Source organism: Heloderma suspectum, chromosome 14 (assembly GCF_057233095.1).
Source record: "Heloderma suspectum isolate Gila_16-S chromosome 14, 16-S_ref, whole genome shotgun sequence".
NCBI classification, from domain to species: Eukaryota; Metazoa; Chordata; class Lepidosauria; order Squamata; family Helodermatidae; genus Heloderma; species Heloderma suspectum.
In genome coordinates this window covers 18,210,177-18,225,640 of record NC_139471.1, presented here as the reverse complement: position 1 = coordinate 18,225,640, position 15,464 = coordinate 18,210,177, and the positions used below count along the sequence as shown (strand labels likewise).

The 15,464-nt window shown below is 50.5% G+C and overlaps 1 long non-coding RNA gene across 1 annotated transcript; it reads right to left on the bottom strand.

Moving 5' to 3' along the window:
* Positions 1-12,848: 12,848 nt before the first annotated feature.
* Positions 12,849-15,180, bottom strand: LOC146335732 (uncharacterized). Its single transcript, XR_014785855.1, has 3 exons — positions 14,828-15,180; positions 13,700-13,850; positions 12,849-13,420 (listed from the first exon to the last, which is right to left on the bottom strand). It is a non-coding gene; the product is annotated as an uncharacterized LOC146335732 (long non-coding RNA).
* Positions 15,181-15,464: the final 284 nt, after the last annotated feature.

Below are 15,464 nucleotides of genomic sequence, written 5' to 3'. Positions count from 1 at the left end.
CGTGGCTCAACAGGACTACAGGCGAGAAGGCTCTTGGAATTGTTGTCCATCACAAGCTGAATATGAGCCAACAATGTGATGTGGCTGCAAAAAAGGCAAATGCTATTTTGGGCTGCATTAATAGAAGCATAGTTTCCAAATCCCGGGAAGTACTAGTTCCCCTCTACTCAGTTAGGCCTCATCTTGAGTTCTGTGTCCAGTTCTGGGCACCAGACTTTAAGAAGGATGCAGACAAACTGGAGAGGGTTCAGAGGAGGGCAACAAAGATGATCAGGGGACTGGAAACAAAGCCCTATGAAGAGAGACTGAAAGAACTGGGCATGTTTAGCCTTGAGAAGAGAAGGCTGAGGGGAGATAAGATAGCGCTCTTCAAGGACTTGAAAGGTTGTCACTAGGGGTGGACGAAAGTCCCTTACCTGTCGTCGAAGGACGTTCGCGGTGGGGGGGAGGCGCTTCGCTGCTCCCCCCGCGAAGTTCAGGCCAGGGAGGAGGCTTCCTGCCTCGCCCGGCCGCGAACGCGAAAGTTTTTTTTTTAAAAAAAAAACGCCCCCTGATAGGCTACATGACGATTCACGTAGCCTATCACGGCTAGATCTGCAAAGTCAGCCGTGATAGGCTACGTCAATCATCACGTAGCCTATCAGGGGGCGTTTTTTCTTTTTCTTTGATTGCAATGGCGGCGGCGGCAGCTGGTCGAAAGACCGGCTGCCGCTCCCGCCCCGCTCGAACACCCGCCGAACCGCCGGCCGGACCCGCCACCGGGAGGGACATTCGGTGAAGGTAAGTCCCGTCCAGGGGGGGGTGCAGGGGCAGGGGGGGTGCAGAAGATTTCTCCCCAAAACTTGTTTGGGGGGCCAAACACATTGGCGCTCGGCCCCCCGAAGTTTCGGGGAGAAATTCTCCGCCATCCCTAGTTGTCACAGAGAGGAAGGCCAGGATCTCTTCTTGATCATCCCAGAGTGCAGGACATGGAAGAATGGTCTCAAGTGACAGGAAGCCAAATTCCGGCTGAACATCAGGAAAACTTCCTGACTGTCAGAGCAATATGACAATGGAACCCATTCCCTAGGGAGGTGGTGGGCTCTCCCACACTGGAGGCATTCAAGATGAGGCTGGACAGCCATCTATCAGGGATACTTTGACTTGGATTCCTGCACTGAGCAGGGGGTTGGACTCAGTGGTCTTGTAGGCCCCTTCCAACCCCACAGTTCTATGATTCTATGTTTCTATAATTTGGAGTCAAGGAAGGTGCAAACTTATGCATCATCAAAAAATAGGTTTTGGATTTTGGATTTAAGTAAGATAAGAACATAAGTACATAGGCCTGCTGGATCAGACTGGGGGTCCATCTAGTCCACCATTCTGTTCACACAGTGGCCAAACAGCTGTTGATTGGGAACCCACACACAGGGCATGATCACAACAGCACCTCCCAACCCATGTTCCCCAGGAACTGGTGTCCACGGGCTCAGTGCCTCTGGTTCTGGAGGTAGCACACAGCCATCAGGGCTAGTAGCCATTGATAGCCTTTTCCTCCAGGAATTTATCCAACCTCCTTTTAAAGCAATCCAAATTGGTGGTCATCCATACATCCTGTGGTAGCGAATTCCATAGTTTAACTCTGCGCTGTGTGAAGAAGCCCTTCCTTTGATCTGTCCTGAATCTCCCACCACTCAGCTTCATAGGATGACCCCTTTGGGTTCTAGTATTTTGAGAGAGGGAGAAAAATGTCTCCCTATCCACATTCTCCACACCATGCATAATTTTGTAGACCTCAATCATATCTCCACTTACCTACCTTTTTTCAAAGCTAAACAATCTCCCCTATTGTCACCGTCTCCCATAGGGGAGATGCTCCAGCCCCTGGATCATGTTAGTTGCCCTTTTCTGAACTTTTTCCTGCACAACAATATCTTTTTTTAGGTGTGGTGACCAGAACTGTACACAGAATTCCAAGTGTGGTTGCACCATAGGTTTGTATAGGGACAGTATGATCTTGGCAGTTTTATTCTCAATTCAGTGTGGTGTAGTGGTGACAGTGTTGGACTGGGAGCTGGGGGATCTGGGTTCGAGTCCCCCACTCGGCCATGGAAGCTCACTGGGTGACTTTGGACCAGTCACAGACTCTCAGCCCAACCCACCTCACAGGGTTGTTGTTGTGAGGATAAAATGGAGAGGAGGAGGATTGTGTATGCCGCCTGGGATTCCTTAGGAGGAAAAAGGGTGGGATATAAATGTAATAAATAAATGTAATAAACAAACAAACAAACAAACTCTTTTCTAATTATGCCTAACATGGAGTTTGCTTTTTTTTTTTACAGGGCCACACACGGGGTTGACATCTTCATTGAGCTGCCCACCACAGCCCCAAGATCTCTTTCTTGGTCAGTCATGGCTAGCTCGGATCCCATACTTGATGTTGGGATTTTTTGCTCTGACGGGCATCACTTTATGTTTGCTTACATTGAACCTCATTTGCTGTTTAGATGACCATTCTCTGAGTTTGGAGAGATCCTTTTAGAGCTCCTCACATTCCCTTTCTTTTTAACCACCCTAAATAATTTGGTGTCATCTGCAAACTTGCCCACTTCACTGCTTACTCCTAATTGGGGGTTGGACTCGATGGCCTTGTAGGCCCCTTCCAACCCTACTATTCTATGATTCTATGAATTCGAGATCATTTATGAACAGGTTGGAAAGCATTGGTCCTAATACAGATCCCTGTGGGACCCCACTATTTACTTCCCTCCATTGGAAGAATGCACCATTTCTTCCTACTCTCTCTTTCCTGTTCTTTAACCAGTTACTGATCCATAAGGGGACATGTCCTCTTATTCCATGACTGCAAAGCTTTCTCAAAAGCCTTTGAGGGACCTTGTCAAAAGCCTCTTGGAAGTCCAAGTAAACAATGTCTGCCAGATCAGCCCTGTCTACATTTTTATTGACACTCTTCAAGAACTCTAAAAGATTGGTGAAACAGGACTTACCTTTGTGGAAGCCATGTTGATTCTTTTTCAACAGGGCTTATCCTTCTATATGTTTACTAATTTTATCTGAAATAATGCCTTCAATGAATTTACCCAGAACAGATGTTAAGCTAAAGGGCCTGTAATTTCCCAGATCCCCCCGGATCTCTTTTTGTAAATCGGTGTTACAATTGCTATCTCTGGTATACAGGCTGATCTTAGGGACATGTTGCATATTTTTGTTAGAAGATCAGCAATTTCATATTTGAGTTCTTTGAGAACTCTCGGATGGATGCTATCTGGGCCCAGTGATTTCTTTGCTTTCAATTTATAACTAAGGTCGAGAACTTTATCTTTTGTCACCACTATTTGCCTCAGTTCTTCAGACTCCCTTCCTGAAAACATCTGTTTAGGCACAGGTATCCATCCTATATCTTCCGCAGTGAAGATGGATGGAAAGAATTCATTCAGCTTCTCTGCAATCTCCTTGTCCTCCTTCAGTACTCCTTTAACTCCATTGTCATCCAATGGTCCAATTGCCTCCCTAGTTGGTTTTCTGCTTCTGATATATTCAAAGAATTCTGTATTTGTTGGCCTTGATGTTGTTAGCAATATGCTCTTCAAAATGCTTTTTTTGCATTTCTTATTGTCTGCTTGCATTGCCTAAGCAAGCTTGTGCTGCCTTCTGTTTTCCTCGCTTGGCCAAGATGTCCATTTTCTGAATGAAGCTCTGTTTTCTCCATCAGCTCCCTTAACACTGCTCATTAACCATGTTGGCGACCTCTTGGATGTGGTACTACCTTTCCTAAACTGTGGTTAGGGATGTACGTAGGGATGGCGGAGAATTTCTCCCCGAAACTTCGGGGGGCCGAGCGCCAACGTGTTCGGCCCCCCAAAGAAGTTTCGGGGAGAAATTCTCCACCCCCCCACCCCCACCCCACCCCCGGGACGGGACTTACCTTTCCCAAATGTCCCTCCCGGCGGCGGGTCCCGGAGGCAGTTCGTCGGGTCTTCGTCAGGGGCGGGGGCGGCAACCGATCTTTCGACCAGCTGCCGCCGCCGCCATTCCAATAAAAGAAAAAAAAAACGCCCCCGTGATAGGCTACGTGATGATTAACGTAGCCTATCACGGCTAGATTTGCAAAGTCAGCCATGATAGGCTACATAAATAGTCACGTAGCCTATCACGGGTGACTTTAAAAAAAAAAGAAAGCGCGTACGGCTAATGGTGGCCCCCATAGGGAGCCGCCATTCATGTTCCTTATTTGGTCGCCATAGTCTACGTAAAGATTTACGTAGACTACAGCGACCAAATAAGGAACGCGAATGGCGGCTCCCTATGGGGGCCACCATTTGCATACGCGCTTTTTTTTCTTCAAAGTCACCCGTGATAGGCTACGTGACGATTAACCTAGCCTATCATGGCTGACTTTGCAGATCTAGCCATGATAGGCTACGTTAATCGTCACGTAGCCTATCACGGGGGCGTTGTTTTTTTTTAAACTTTTAATTTCGCAGCCGGGCGAGGCGAGGCGCCTCCTCCCCGGCCTGAATTTCAGCTGGGTGAGGCGGGAAGCCTCCTCCCCGGCCTGAATTTTGGCCGGGCGAGGCGGGAAGCCTCCCCCCCCAGCCTGAACTTCGCGGGGAGAGCAGCAAAGTGCCTCTCCCCCACCGCGAAAAGCTGCAAGAGCAGGTAAGTGACTTTCGCGCACCCCTAGATGTATGAAACACTTACCTGGCTCCATTCTGGGGCATCGCAGTGGGGAGGGAGGTGCTCCGTCCCTCCACCCAGAGTCCTCCCTGGCCGGCTCCGCTCTGCAGCGACTCCACGGAGCCACCAGCCGGGGCAAGCTGCAGCAGGAATTCCGGCCGCTGCTGGGTTCTGCGGCCACAAATGGCGGCCACTATGCCAGCTGCCTTTTGCATGGCTGCCAAGCCATGATAGGCTATGTAAGTATTTACATAGCCTATCATGAAGAAAGGCAGCCACACAAATGGCGGCTGCTACAACGGCTGCCACATGCGGCCGCAGCAGCCCGGAAGTGACTGGGAGACCAGCTGGAGCTGCTGCCGCATCTGCCGCCGCTGGAGCCGCCACATCCACCGCCTGGTAAGCTCCATCCCAGGGGGATTCCGTGGGGTAGTGGGGGGGCATTCTCCCATGGATTCCGGGGGGCTGGATTCTAAAGAATGGAGTCCGTGGCGGAATTCTCTGACATCCCTACCTATGGTATACATTTTAGCTGGGCTTCTATTATTGTGGCTTTGAGTAATCTCCAAGCATTCTGAAGGGATTTAATCTGCTTGACTCTCCCTTTTAACATCCTTTTCACCAGTTCCCTCATTTTACAGAAGTTTCCTCTTTTGAAGTCAAATGTGACTGTTGGTCTTCCTGGGCAATTTTCCACTTACATATATATTAAATCTGATAGCACTGTGATCACTGTTTCCAAGTGGTTCAACAACATTTATATCTCCTCCTAGGTCCTGGGTGACACCACTTAGGTGGTTCTGGATTTCAACCTCCTACCTAGCAACCTAAATTTGGCTTCCAGGACCTCATGACTACATTTCCCCACATCATTGGTACCAACATGGACCAATACCACTGATCCCACCCCAGCACCATCTCCTAGGCTATCTAGATGGCACGTGATATCCGCAACCTTTGCACCAGGCAAGGAATTCACCATGCAGTCTACACACCCATCACAAACTCAGCTGCCTCTGTGTGTAATGATCACATCTCCTACTTCCACAACCCCTCTCCCTCCAGAGGCACATCCTTGGTGTGAGAGGATATTTGTTCATCTTCTGAGGAATGGGTCCCTTCTTTTCTCCCCCCCCCCACTGATCAGAGTAATAGTATCAACAACCACCCATAGATAGATAGATAGATAGATAGATAGATAGATAGATAGATACACACAGAGAGACACGTGCCTACTCCAGACATTCACATTCTACCACTCTTTATGACAGAGGAGACAGGTTTCTTTAGTGCATGATGAGCTGCTCCTCTCCTAAACTCAGCTGTCTTGGCCCCTTTGTTCCATACACCTAGTTTTGTGGCTGCATTCTCAAACTCTATCCATATATGTATACACTGGATGGTACCATAAATTCACATGGGTGCCCTGTGGAAAAGGATTTTGGGGCATTACTCCTGAGTAAACATGTATTGGGGAATTACACTGTTAGTCTGGCTAATTAAGATATTCAACAGAGAAAAAAAGATGTAAAACTTATGTAAAAAAAATTACATATCCTGCAGGGGTAGAAACCTTTGTGGAATCTGGGAAGTAAATAGATACCCATATACCCACATTTGCTAGGATGACTTTATTTCGATGTCTGGCGTATCTGTGTATCTTCTGTGGTGATGAGTCAACTGATAGATCAGCACAATCAGAAGTAAAAACAGGAGGTTCACTGGAGCAGGAAGGAGCACTTCTGGGCTGTGCCTGCTGCATTATAGTGGCAAAGCGAGTGGTGAAGTGGAAGGAAAAGGCTGACAGCGTACAGTGGGAAGAGTCAGGATACAGCACCTAGAGATGGTGTGGACGCCCAACTGGATCCAGGGGTCTGTGGGCTCCCTTCTGCCTGCACCCCCAGACTGCACCCACCAAGCCCCTGGCCTCACCCACCCCCACTCGTGCCCTCCCGGGCACTCCCCACACTCAACCAGACCCATGTGCAAGTGACCACCATTTTGCCGAGTCTTTTTTTGTTAATGAAAAAAGAGCTGGTTAAAAATGTGCAGATTTAGATATGCACACGTTCGCGCTGGGGAAGCTTGATTTATACAATATTAGAGGTGTTAGCTCCTCATTTCATTAAAAAAAAAAGAAGTCGGCAAAATGGCGGGCACTCGTGGACGGGACCCAGGGTGAGTGTGGGTGGCCAGCCAAGCTCATGGGGGCATGGCCACAGGTCTGCAGGGTGTTAGGGATGGTGGAGAATTTCTCCCCGGAACTTCGGGGGGCCGAGCGCCAACGTGTTCGGCCCCCCGAACAAGTTTCGGGGAGAAATCCTCCGCCCCCCCCGCCCCCCGCCCCACCCCCGGGTCGGGACTTACCTTCCCTGAATGTCCCTCCCGGCGGCGGGTCCGGCTGGCGGTTCGTCCGGTGTTCGAGCGGGGCGGGAGCGGCAGCCGGTCTTTCGACCGGCTGCCGCCCCCGCCATTGCAATGAAAGAAAAAAAAAAAACCCGCCCCCTGATAGGCTACGTGACGATTCACGTAGCCTATCACGGCTAGATTTGCAAAGTCAGCCGTGATAGGCTACATGAATTGTCACATAGCCTATCACGGGTGACTTAAAAAAAAAAAAAAAAGTGTGTACGGATAATGGCAGCCCCCATAGGGAGCCGCCATTCCCCTTCCTTATTTGGTCGCTGTAGTCTACGTAAAGCTTTACGTAGACTACGGCGAAAATAAGGGCAACGCTATTTGCGTTGCCCTTATTTTCGCCGTAGTCTACGTAAAGCTTTACGTAGACGACAGCGACCAAATAAGGAACGGGAATGGCGGCTCCCTATGGGGGCCGCCATTCGCGTACGCGCGTTTTTTTTTTTTTTAAAGTCACCCGTGATAGGCTACGTGACGATTCACGTAGCCTATCACGGCTGACTTTGCAGATCTAGCCGTGATAGGCTACGTGAATCGTCACGTAGCCTATCAGGGGACGTTGTGTTTTTTTTTTTTTTACTTTCGTGTTCGCGGCCGGGCGAGGCGGGAAGCCTCCTCCCCGGCCTGAATTTCGGCCGGGCAAGGCGGGAAGCCTCCCCCCCCGGCCTGAATTTCGGCCGGGCGAGGCAGGAAGCCTCCCCCCCCCAGCCTGAACTTCACGGGGGGAGCAGCGAAGCGCTCCCCCCCACCGCGAACAAGCTGCGAGAAAAGGTAAGTGACTTTCATCCACCCCTATGTTTGAGTGGGGGCGGAACTTCAGAGGGTGCCCGCCGATACCAGGCGAGGTGGGTTTGTACATCCCTAAGAGCCCTGCAGGGCAAATGCTTTTCACCCACTATTGTCATTAGTGAGGGATGTATAAGAATTTAATTTCAGTTCACAAATCACTCAGAGATGACCTGTTCTCAACTCCAAACATGAACAGGAGTGCAGTGGGGGGTTGGTGGCTCCGATGTCAGTGAGGCAGTGAATCTGCTCTGGGTTTCAGTCAGAATTCTAACAAGTTCTTAACCCTATCCCCCAAATCAGTTCAGAACCTTAGATAGCTCCTTTAGCATTCTGACTGGTGCTGACTGAAACCCACAGCAGATTAACTGCCCCACTGATAGGGATGGTGGAGAATTCCACTGCAGACTCAAATGAGGCTGGATTCTTTGGAATCTGACCTCCGGAATCTGCAGCGGAACAGCACCAGTCACCCCTGCCTCCCGAGGATTCCCGGCAGACTTGCACTCCGACTCTGGCTCCTTTGTGATACGGTGATGGCGGCTGCCATTATCGCATCGCCAGCACTGAGGAGCCGGATTGCAGCTCTATGAAATCCACTGGACGTGGATCCACTCTGGAGGATTCTGGGGGGGGGAGGAACAAATTATCTCCCCCTCTGTGCACCCCCCCAAATGGAAGGTAGGGGTTTCTTACATCCCTACCCACTGACATCGGAGCCACCAGCCTCCACTGCGGGAGAGCAGGTTCCCTGGAAAAGTTCACAAATTCCCAAATGTGCATCGCGAAATGAGCACATGGAAAATGAAAAACTTTCTCAAAATACACAACTTACCCCATTTGGATGAACCGAAAAACAGGTCACAAATAGGAATGTCAGAGAATTCCGCCACGGATCTCGGTGAGGCTGAATGCCAGTGCATTCGGCCCCCTGAACTCCATGGCGGAATGGTCTGCCACCCCCCCGCCACCCTGCGGATCCCCCCAGGGATGAGACTTACCTGGGGCAGACCATCTTCTTTACGTAGCCTATCATGTTTCTTTGTTTTGTTTTGTTTTTTTACTGGAAATGGCGGTGGCGGCAGCCTGTTAGAAGACCAGCTGCCGCAGCCACCGCCGCCGAACCGCTGCCGAACCGCCATCAGAGCCGCTGCCGCCGGGAAGATCCGCCCAAGTTAAGTCCTGTCCTGGGGGGGCAGACCGTTCCGCCACTGATATCGGGGGGCCAAATGCGCTGGCATTCGGCCTCCCCAAGATTCGTGGCGGAATTCTCTGACATCCCTAGTCCCATCCCCCCCCACCAGCATGGACTAGGGATGTCAGAGAATTCCACCGCAGATCTCGGTGAGGCCGAATGCCAGTGCATTCGGCCCCCCGAACTCCATGTCCTGCCCCCCTCCCCCCCCGTGGATCTCCCCCGGGACGAGACTCACCTGGGGCGGATCTTCCGGGCGGCAGCAGCTCCGGCGGCGGAGGCGGCGGCAGCGGCGGCAGGGTGGTGGCAGTGGCGGCGGCGGCAGCCGGTCTTCTGACTGGCTGCCCCCGCTGCCATTTCCAGGCTTGTGTAAAAAAAAACAAAAAAAAACGTGATAGGCTACGTAAATCTTTACGTAGCCTATCATGGTTGGGTGTTTTGTTTTGTTTTTTAAACGTGTACGCAAATGGCGGCGGCTATGGCCGCCACCATTTGCATTCCTTCTTTTTACTGTCTTAATCTACATAAATATTTACGTAGACTATGACGGCGAAAATAAAGGGGAACACAAATAGCGTAGCGGGCGCTATTTGCATCCCCTTTTGATTCGCTGTTTTAGCCTACGTAAAGATTTACGTAGATAAGACAGCCCAAAAGAAGGAACGCAAATGGCGGTGGCCATATCCGCCGCCATTTGCGTACGCTTTTTTTTTTTTTTTTACCCAGACGTTTTAGGCTACGTAAAAACTTATGCAGCCTATCACGTCAGTATAAAAAAACAAAAAACAAAACCTGCAAATAGTGGCAGCGGCAGCCGGTCGGAAAACCAGCCGCTGCAGCCACCTCTGCCGGAGCTGCTGCCCCCCGGAAGATCCGCCCCAGGTAAGTCTCGTCCCGGGGAGATCCACGGGGGGAGCAGGGGTGGTGACAGGCCGTTCCGCCCCAGATTTCGGGGGCCCGAATGCACTGGCATTCGGCCTCCCCGAGATCCGTGGCAGAATTCTCTGCCATCCCTACACATGGTTACATAAGAGACTGGGGAAACTGTAAGAATGTGCAAATTCTGTTGCCGCTGTTTCTGCTGCCACTTCTATTAATATTATACCAAAACTAACAACACCACTAACTACAGACGGGTGATAATTTCATTTCAATTTGGTTATGATAAGAGTTTTCAAAAATTCACAAAGTTCTCCATATTTGGGACAAAAAGAAATTGAGTGTTTTTGTTTTTTTTTAATGAATGCGTGAGAAACTAAAACTGACAGATGTAACCATCGAGGCCCATGGCTTTGCGTGCTTAGCTGTTAAACCTGCATCCCACCATGTTTGTTCAAAAGCAAAATTGACCGATTCACCCACTCTAATATTCTCTCTCTCTCTCCCCAAAAATGTTCCCTCTGTGGATTTTTTATTATTATTTTTGCAAAATGCCCAGGCATTGCTTCATTCCAGACTGTTGGAGAGGAAAACAGCATCATCACCACTCGGCCCTCCGCCCCATGATAGCTCCTATTGGCAGGCGGCTTTCTCTCTCTCTCTTTTTCTTCTCCACAGAAGAACATATATATATATATATATATATATATATATATCTCAACATGGCATAACATATAGGGCATTCTGGGGGAAAAATGGTTCCTGACAAGAAATCAGCTAAACTGACACCGGGGACAGGTAATGCCCAGCCTTGAATGGAACAAATATGGAATTCCTGGGTGCAAATGGGGGGCTAATAATGGCTTACCATCCATTCATACTTCAACATACCTCTATTCTTTTCAGAACAAATGAAAACTGAACTGAACAGGCCCCATTTAGGGATGGGAAAACTCCCCCATACCCGCCTTGCACACTACTTGTTTAATGGTCTTGTGGGGCTTCTTCTTTTGTTTGGGCATATTATCCCAAACTAGAAGCTATCTGTCCTGATTTTGAGATCCCATATAACTGGAAATATAGCAGTCTGGATGCCAATTTCCCCCTGTTTGTTTTTTGGCTTTGCTGGAGCTCTGCTATATTTCCCCAAGTGTCCTTTTAGCATTCCATTGAGCTGCCATGATGCACTGGGCCACCTACCAACTGAGTCCTTCCTGCGCGAATCTTTCTGCCCTGCTTTGCTCACTCCCTCGATGCGTACGGAGCTATTTGGAGACATGTGAGGCCTCTAGGATGAATATGCTTTTGAAATTCAGAGCATTTCAAGCAACGTTTCTTCTCCCTGGAGGAGAGCAGGGTGGTGACAGGAGCAGTCAAACAATGTTGCCCCAGCAAGCACACATGCTGTGGTGAAAATTGCTGTGACGCAAGAATCACATCTGTAGCTACAGTCACTGGTAAACATCAGCAGCCAACCACCACAGCTCTTGCAGGTCTTCCCCCCCCCCCCCGGGAAAGAAGGTTGTGCTTGTGTCATGGGAATCTATAGCACCCATTACATTACTGCACTCTTTTGTATGGTCCCGCCACCACTTCTGAGCAGTGGTGTCACTGAATTGCATCTGTGTTATCCATAGGATTCTAAGAAGCCTTTTCCCTATTTCCTGAAGTTCTTCTCTGGCTTGGACTGCAAAATAGGTTTCTATGCATGTGCACTCACATTCGGCAGACCAGACCAGGCACTGTATAGGTGCATGGATGTCCTGAACACAGTGGTGCAGGAATAGAGCTCCAGGGATTTAGCCAAGGTCAGCTCTAAAGGTAAGGTTGGTTGGCTGGGAAAGGCTGCATCTTAGTGGCAGAGCATATATTTTGCATGCAGAAGGTCTCTGTTTCAAAATTCTCTAGCATTTCCAGATAGGGCTGGAAAAACATCTGCCTGAAACTAGTGATGGTGGAGAATTCCTCCATGGACTCCAATGAGGCTGGATTCTTAAAATCTGCCCCCCCCCCGAGTCTGTGGCGGAACAGACCATTCACTTCCGCCTCCCTGCGGGATCCGTCCGGGGCGGATCCCTGTCCACATCAAACCTGCGGAGCCGGCCACCAGCTCCGCAGGGCTGGAGAAAGTCGATACGGCCAGCAGCCATTGCTGTGCCGTATCTCTGTCTAAGTCAGTCCCCTGGATGCAAATGGCATAGTGGGCGCCATTTGCAGCAGTAAAGCTGGTCTATTAGCCTAAATGCAGCCATTTACGGCGGCATTTAGGCTAATCGACCAGCTTTACAGCCACAATTGGTGTCCGCTATGCCATTTGCGTCCCTGCTTTTGGCCGTGATAGGCTAGGCAAATATTTGCGTAGCCTATTGAGTGAACAGGGATGCAAATGCAATACTGGACAGAAACAAATGGCATTGACTTAGACAGAGTTACGGGATGGCAGTGGCTGCAAGCCGTATCGACTTTCCCCAGCCCTGCAGAGCTGGCGGCCAGCTCTGCAGGTTTGACGCAGAGCCGGCCTGGATGGATTCGGAGGGGGAGGAATGGATTGCCTCCCACCCCCCGGCAGACCCCCCGCGGACGGCAGGTAAGGGGATTCATACATCCTACCTGAAACCCTGGAGACTTGCAGTGGGTCACTGTCAACAATAATGGGATAGGTGGAGCAATGATCTGGCACAACAAAAGGAGCTTCCTACATTCCTAGACTGTCCAAGGTCCAACCACAGAGAGGCCCCAAAAGCAGAGTTAGTCGGAAGAAAGACAGTGGTTGGTGCATAGACACTCTTCCAGCACTCTGTGCCTAGAACTAAGGCTTTTCAGCCTGAGCCTTCAGAACCCCATCCAGAGCACAGCTGCAGGCCACCACCTGAGGAATGGTCTAGTCACAAGTACAGCCTTGCTCTTGAGTATACATTTATTCACAAGGAGTCTTTATGCCTCAGGCAGGCCCTTCTACACTTGGAAGCTGGCTGAGCCTGCACTTCTAGATGCCTGTGGTCCCTGGGGCTAGGAGACCATTCAGCATCTGCCTCTGAGTCCAAAGAGATCTAAGTGTGCTGGAGGTGGGTGGGAAGGTAGGGCAATTTCCCCCCAAGGGCTCAGGATCCCCTCATCTGCCCCAAAGTCCCTTGGCACAGGCAGCTATTCAATCAGGGTCTCCAAAGAGGAGTCCTTCATAGGGGGCATGGCAATGGGGGGAAATATTTAATATTGAATACACCCTCTGAAGAAATGCTCACTGAATTAGAACCAAGGGAGACACTTTATATTGGATTACTCCATTTGTCCCTCTGTACTAGCACACTGATGGCTGTCGCAGGGAAGTCCAGCCCTCTTTGAGCTCACTGAATTTCCCCAGAGCTTGCACTCGCAAGCTGAAGAGCGGGTTGTTTTCTGGAATCCAGGAACTTTCATGGTTTTCTCAGGAAACAAAGGTGACTCCTGTCAAACGTTGTAGAAAAGCTGAAATAAAAAGATGTTATACATAAATAAAGTTAGGGGAGGCAGCCCCTCCTTTGGTCCCAACCATCCCCTGCCCCACAGGTCCTTTGGCTCTTTCCCTTCCACCTTGCGCCCCCAATCCCTTTACCTGCGCTGCGCTGGGCATTGTCCCCTCGCTCCACTGCCTGACCCCCCCCCAAGGAATATCCTGGAGGCCAGCATGGTCTCTCCACATGAGAGTCCTGGGAGATGATGGAGAAAGAGTTGGTGGCAGCAGGAACTAGCGATGTAAGAACTCACCCTAGTTCAGTTCTCTGTGCCCTTGCCGAAGCAGCGTCCCTGCTCGCTTCCTCCCCAAACCTGTGCTCGAGCCACCCATGGGTTTGATGAATTCCCCAGCACTCACCACAACCCCGTTCAGTGAGCACCGCCATTTTTGCACCTTTGCATTCTAGGAAAAACAGGAAGTTTTTTAAAAATGTGCATGTTCAAATATGTGCAGTTTTGGGCTGGGAAAGCTAAATAAGTGCAATATTAGAGGGATTATACCTCTAATATTGCACTTATTTAGCTTTCCCAGTGTCAGGAGGTCAACCCTGCTGCCTTCTGAAATCCTCAGGTAGCCAGAATCAACACTCAGACAACAGGGCTCTTTTCCAAGGCTTTATTTCCATTCAACCTAATGACGCTTACAGATGCTAATTGCTTGATCCTACGAGTGAGACTTAAGAGAGCTGCCTACTCTGGGGTTCTAGCCTTAGGAATCAGTTGATCTCCATTTCGAGGGTCAGGCCAGAAACCTCTGAACTTATGGGCTAGGAGGAGAGAGTCCACCCCTTTCCCATGGGGCATCGGGGCGCCACTGTTGCTGTTGCGCCAAGCAGGCTGAGCGCCTCCCCTCAGCGCCCGCCATTTCCTGCTTGACGCTGCGCCGGCGCCTAGCATCCAGAAACTGCTGTTGCGCCTCCCTTTCCCTGCCAGGGTCACGATCACTCTCAGGAATGTGTAGCGGGAGGGGCTTTGGGTGGCCTGGCTGCTAAAGCCAGGCCATCCAAAGGCAATTCCTAGTGAGGCTGCTTCTCTCACTTGACCCACCTCCGATGGCTGTGAGGGAGGGGACAAGCTGGGAAAGGGAGATACAGAAGGAGAAAGGAGGGGAAAGGGAGATGATAGGGTTGTTGAAGGAATCCAGTTGGTGGGAGGGAGCTTGGCAAGCTTTCATCAGCTCATCTCCCCAGACTCCATTCCAAATCCTGCCACCTGACCTCACTCAGCCACCTGACAGATTTTCAATCTTTTTTAGGGATAGGAGAGAATTTCTCCCCGAAACTTCAGGGAGACGAGCGCCAATGCAATTGGTCCTCCGAAGGTTGTTCGGGGAGAACTTCTCCGCCCCCCTGCCCCCCGCCCCCCCGGGGTGGGACTTACCTTTCACGAATGTCCCTCCCGGCGGCGGGTCCCGGCGGCGGTTCGGCAGGTCTTCGTCAGGGGCGGGGGCGACAGCTGGTCTTTCGAATGGCTGCCGCCGCCGCCATTACAAGCAAAGTAAAAAAAAAAACAACAACGCCGCTGTTATAGGCTACGTAACGATTAACGTAGCCTTAGGGGTGGACGAAAGTCACTTACCTGTCCTCGAAGCTTGTTCACGGTGGGGGGGAGGAGCTTTGCTGCTCCCCCCGCGAAGTTCAGGCCAGGGGGGGAGGCTTCCCGCCTCGCCTGGCCGAAATTCAGGCCGGGGGGGAGGCTTCCCGCCTCGCCCGGCCGAAATTCAGGCCGGGAAGGAGGCGCCTCGCCTCGCCCGGCTGCGAACTCAAAAGTTTTTTTTTTAAAAAAAGAACGCCCCGTGATAGGCTACGTGATGATTAACGTAGCCTATCATGGCTAGATCTGCAAAGTAAGCCGTGATAGGCTACGTTAATCGTCACGTAGCCTATCACGGCTGACTTAAAAAAAAAAAAAAAGCGCATATGCAAATGGCAACCCCCATAGGGAGCCGCCATTCGCGTTCCTTATTTGGTCGCTGTAGTCTACGTAAATCGTTACGTAGACTACAGCGACCAAATAA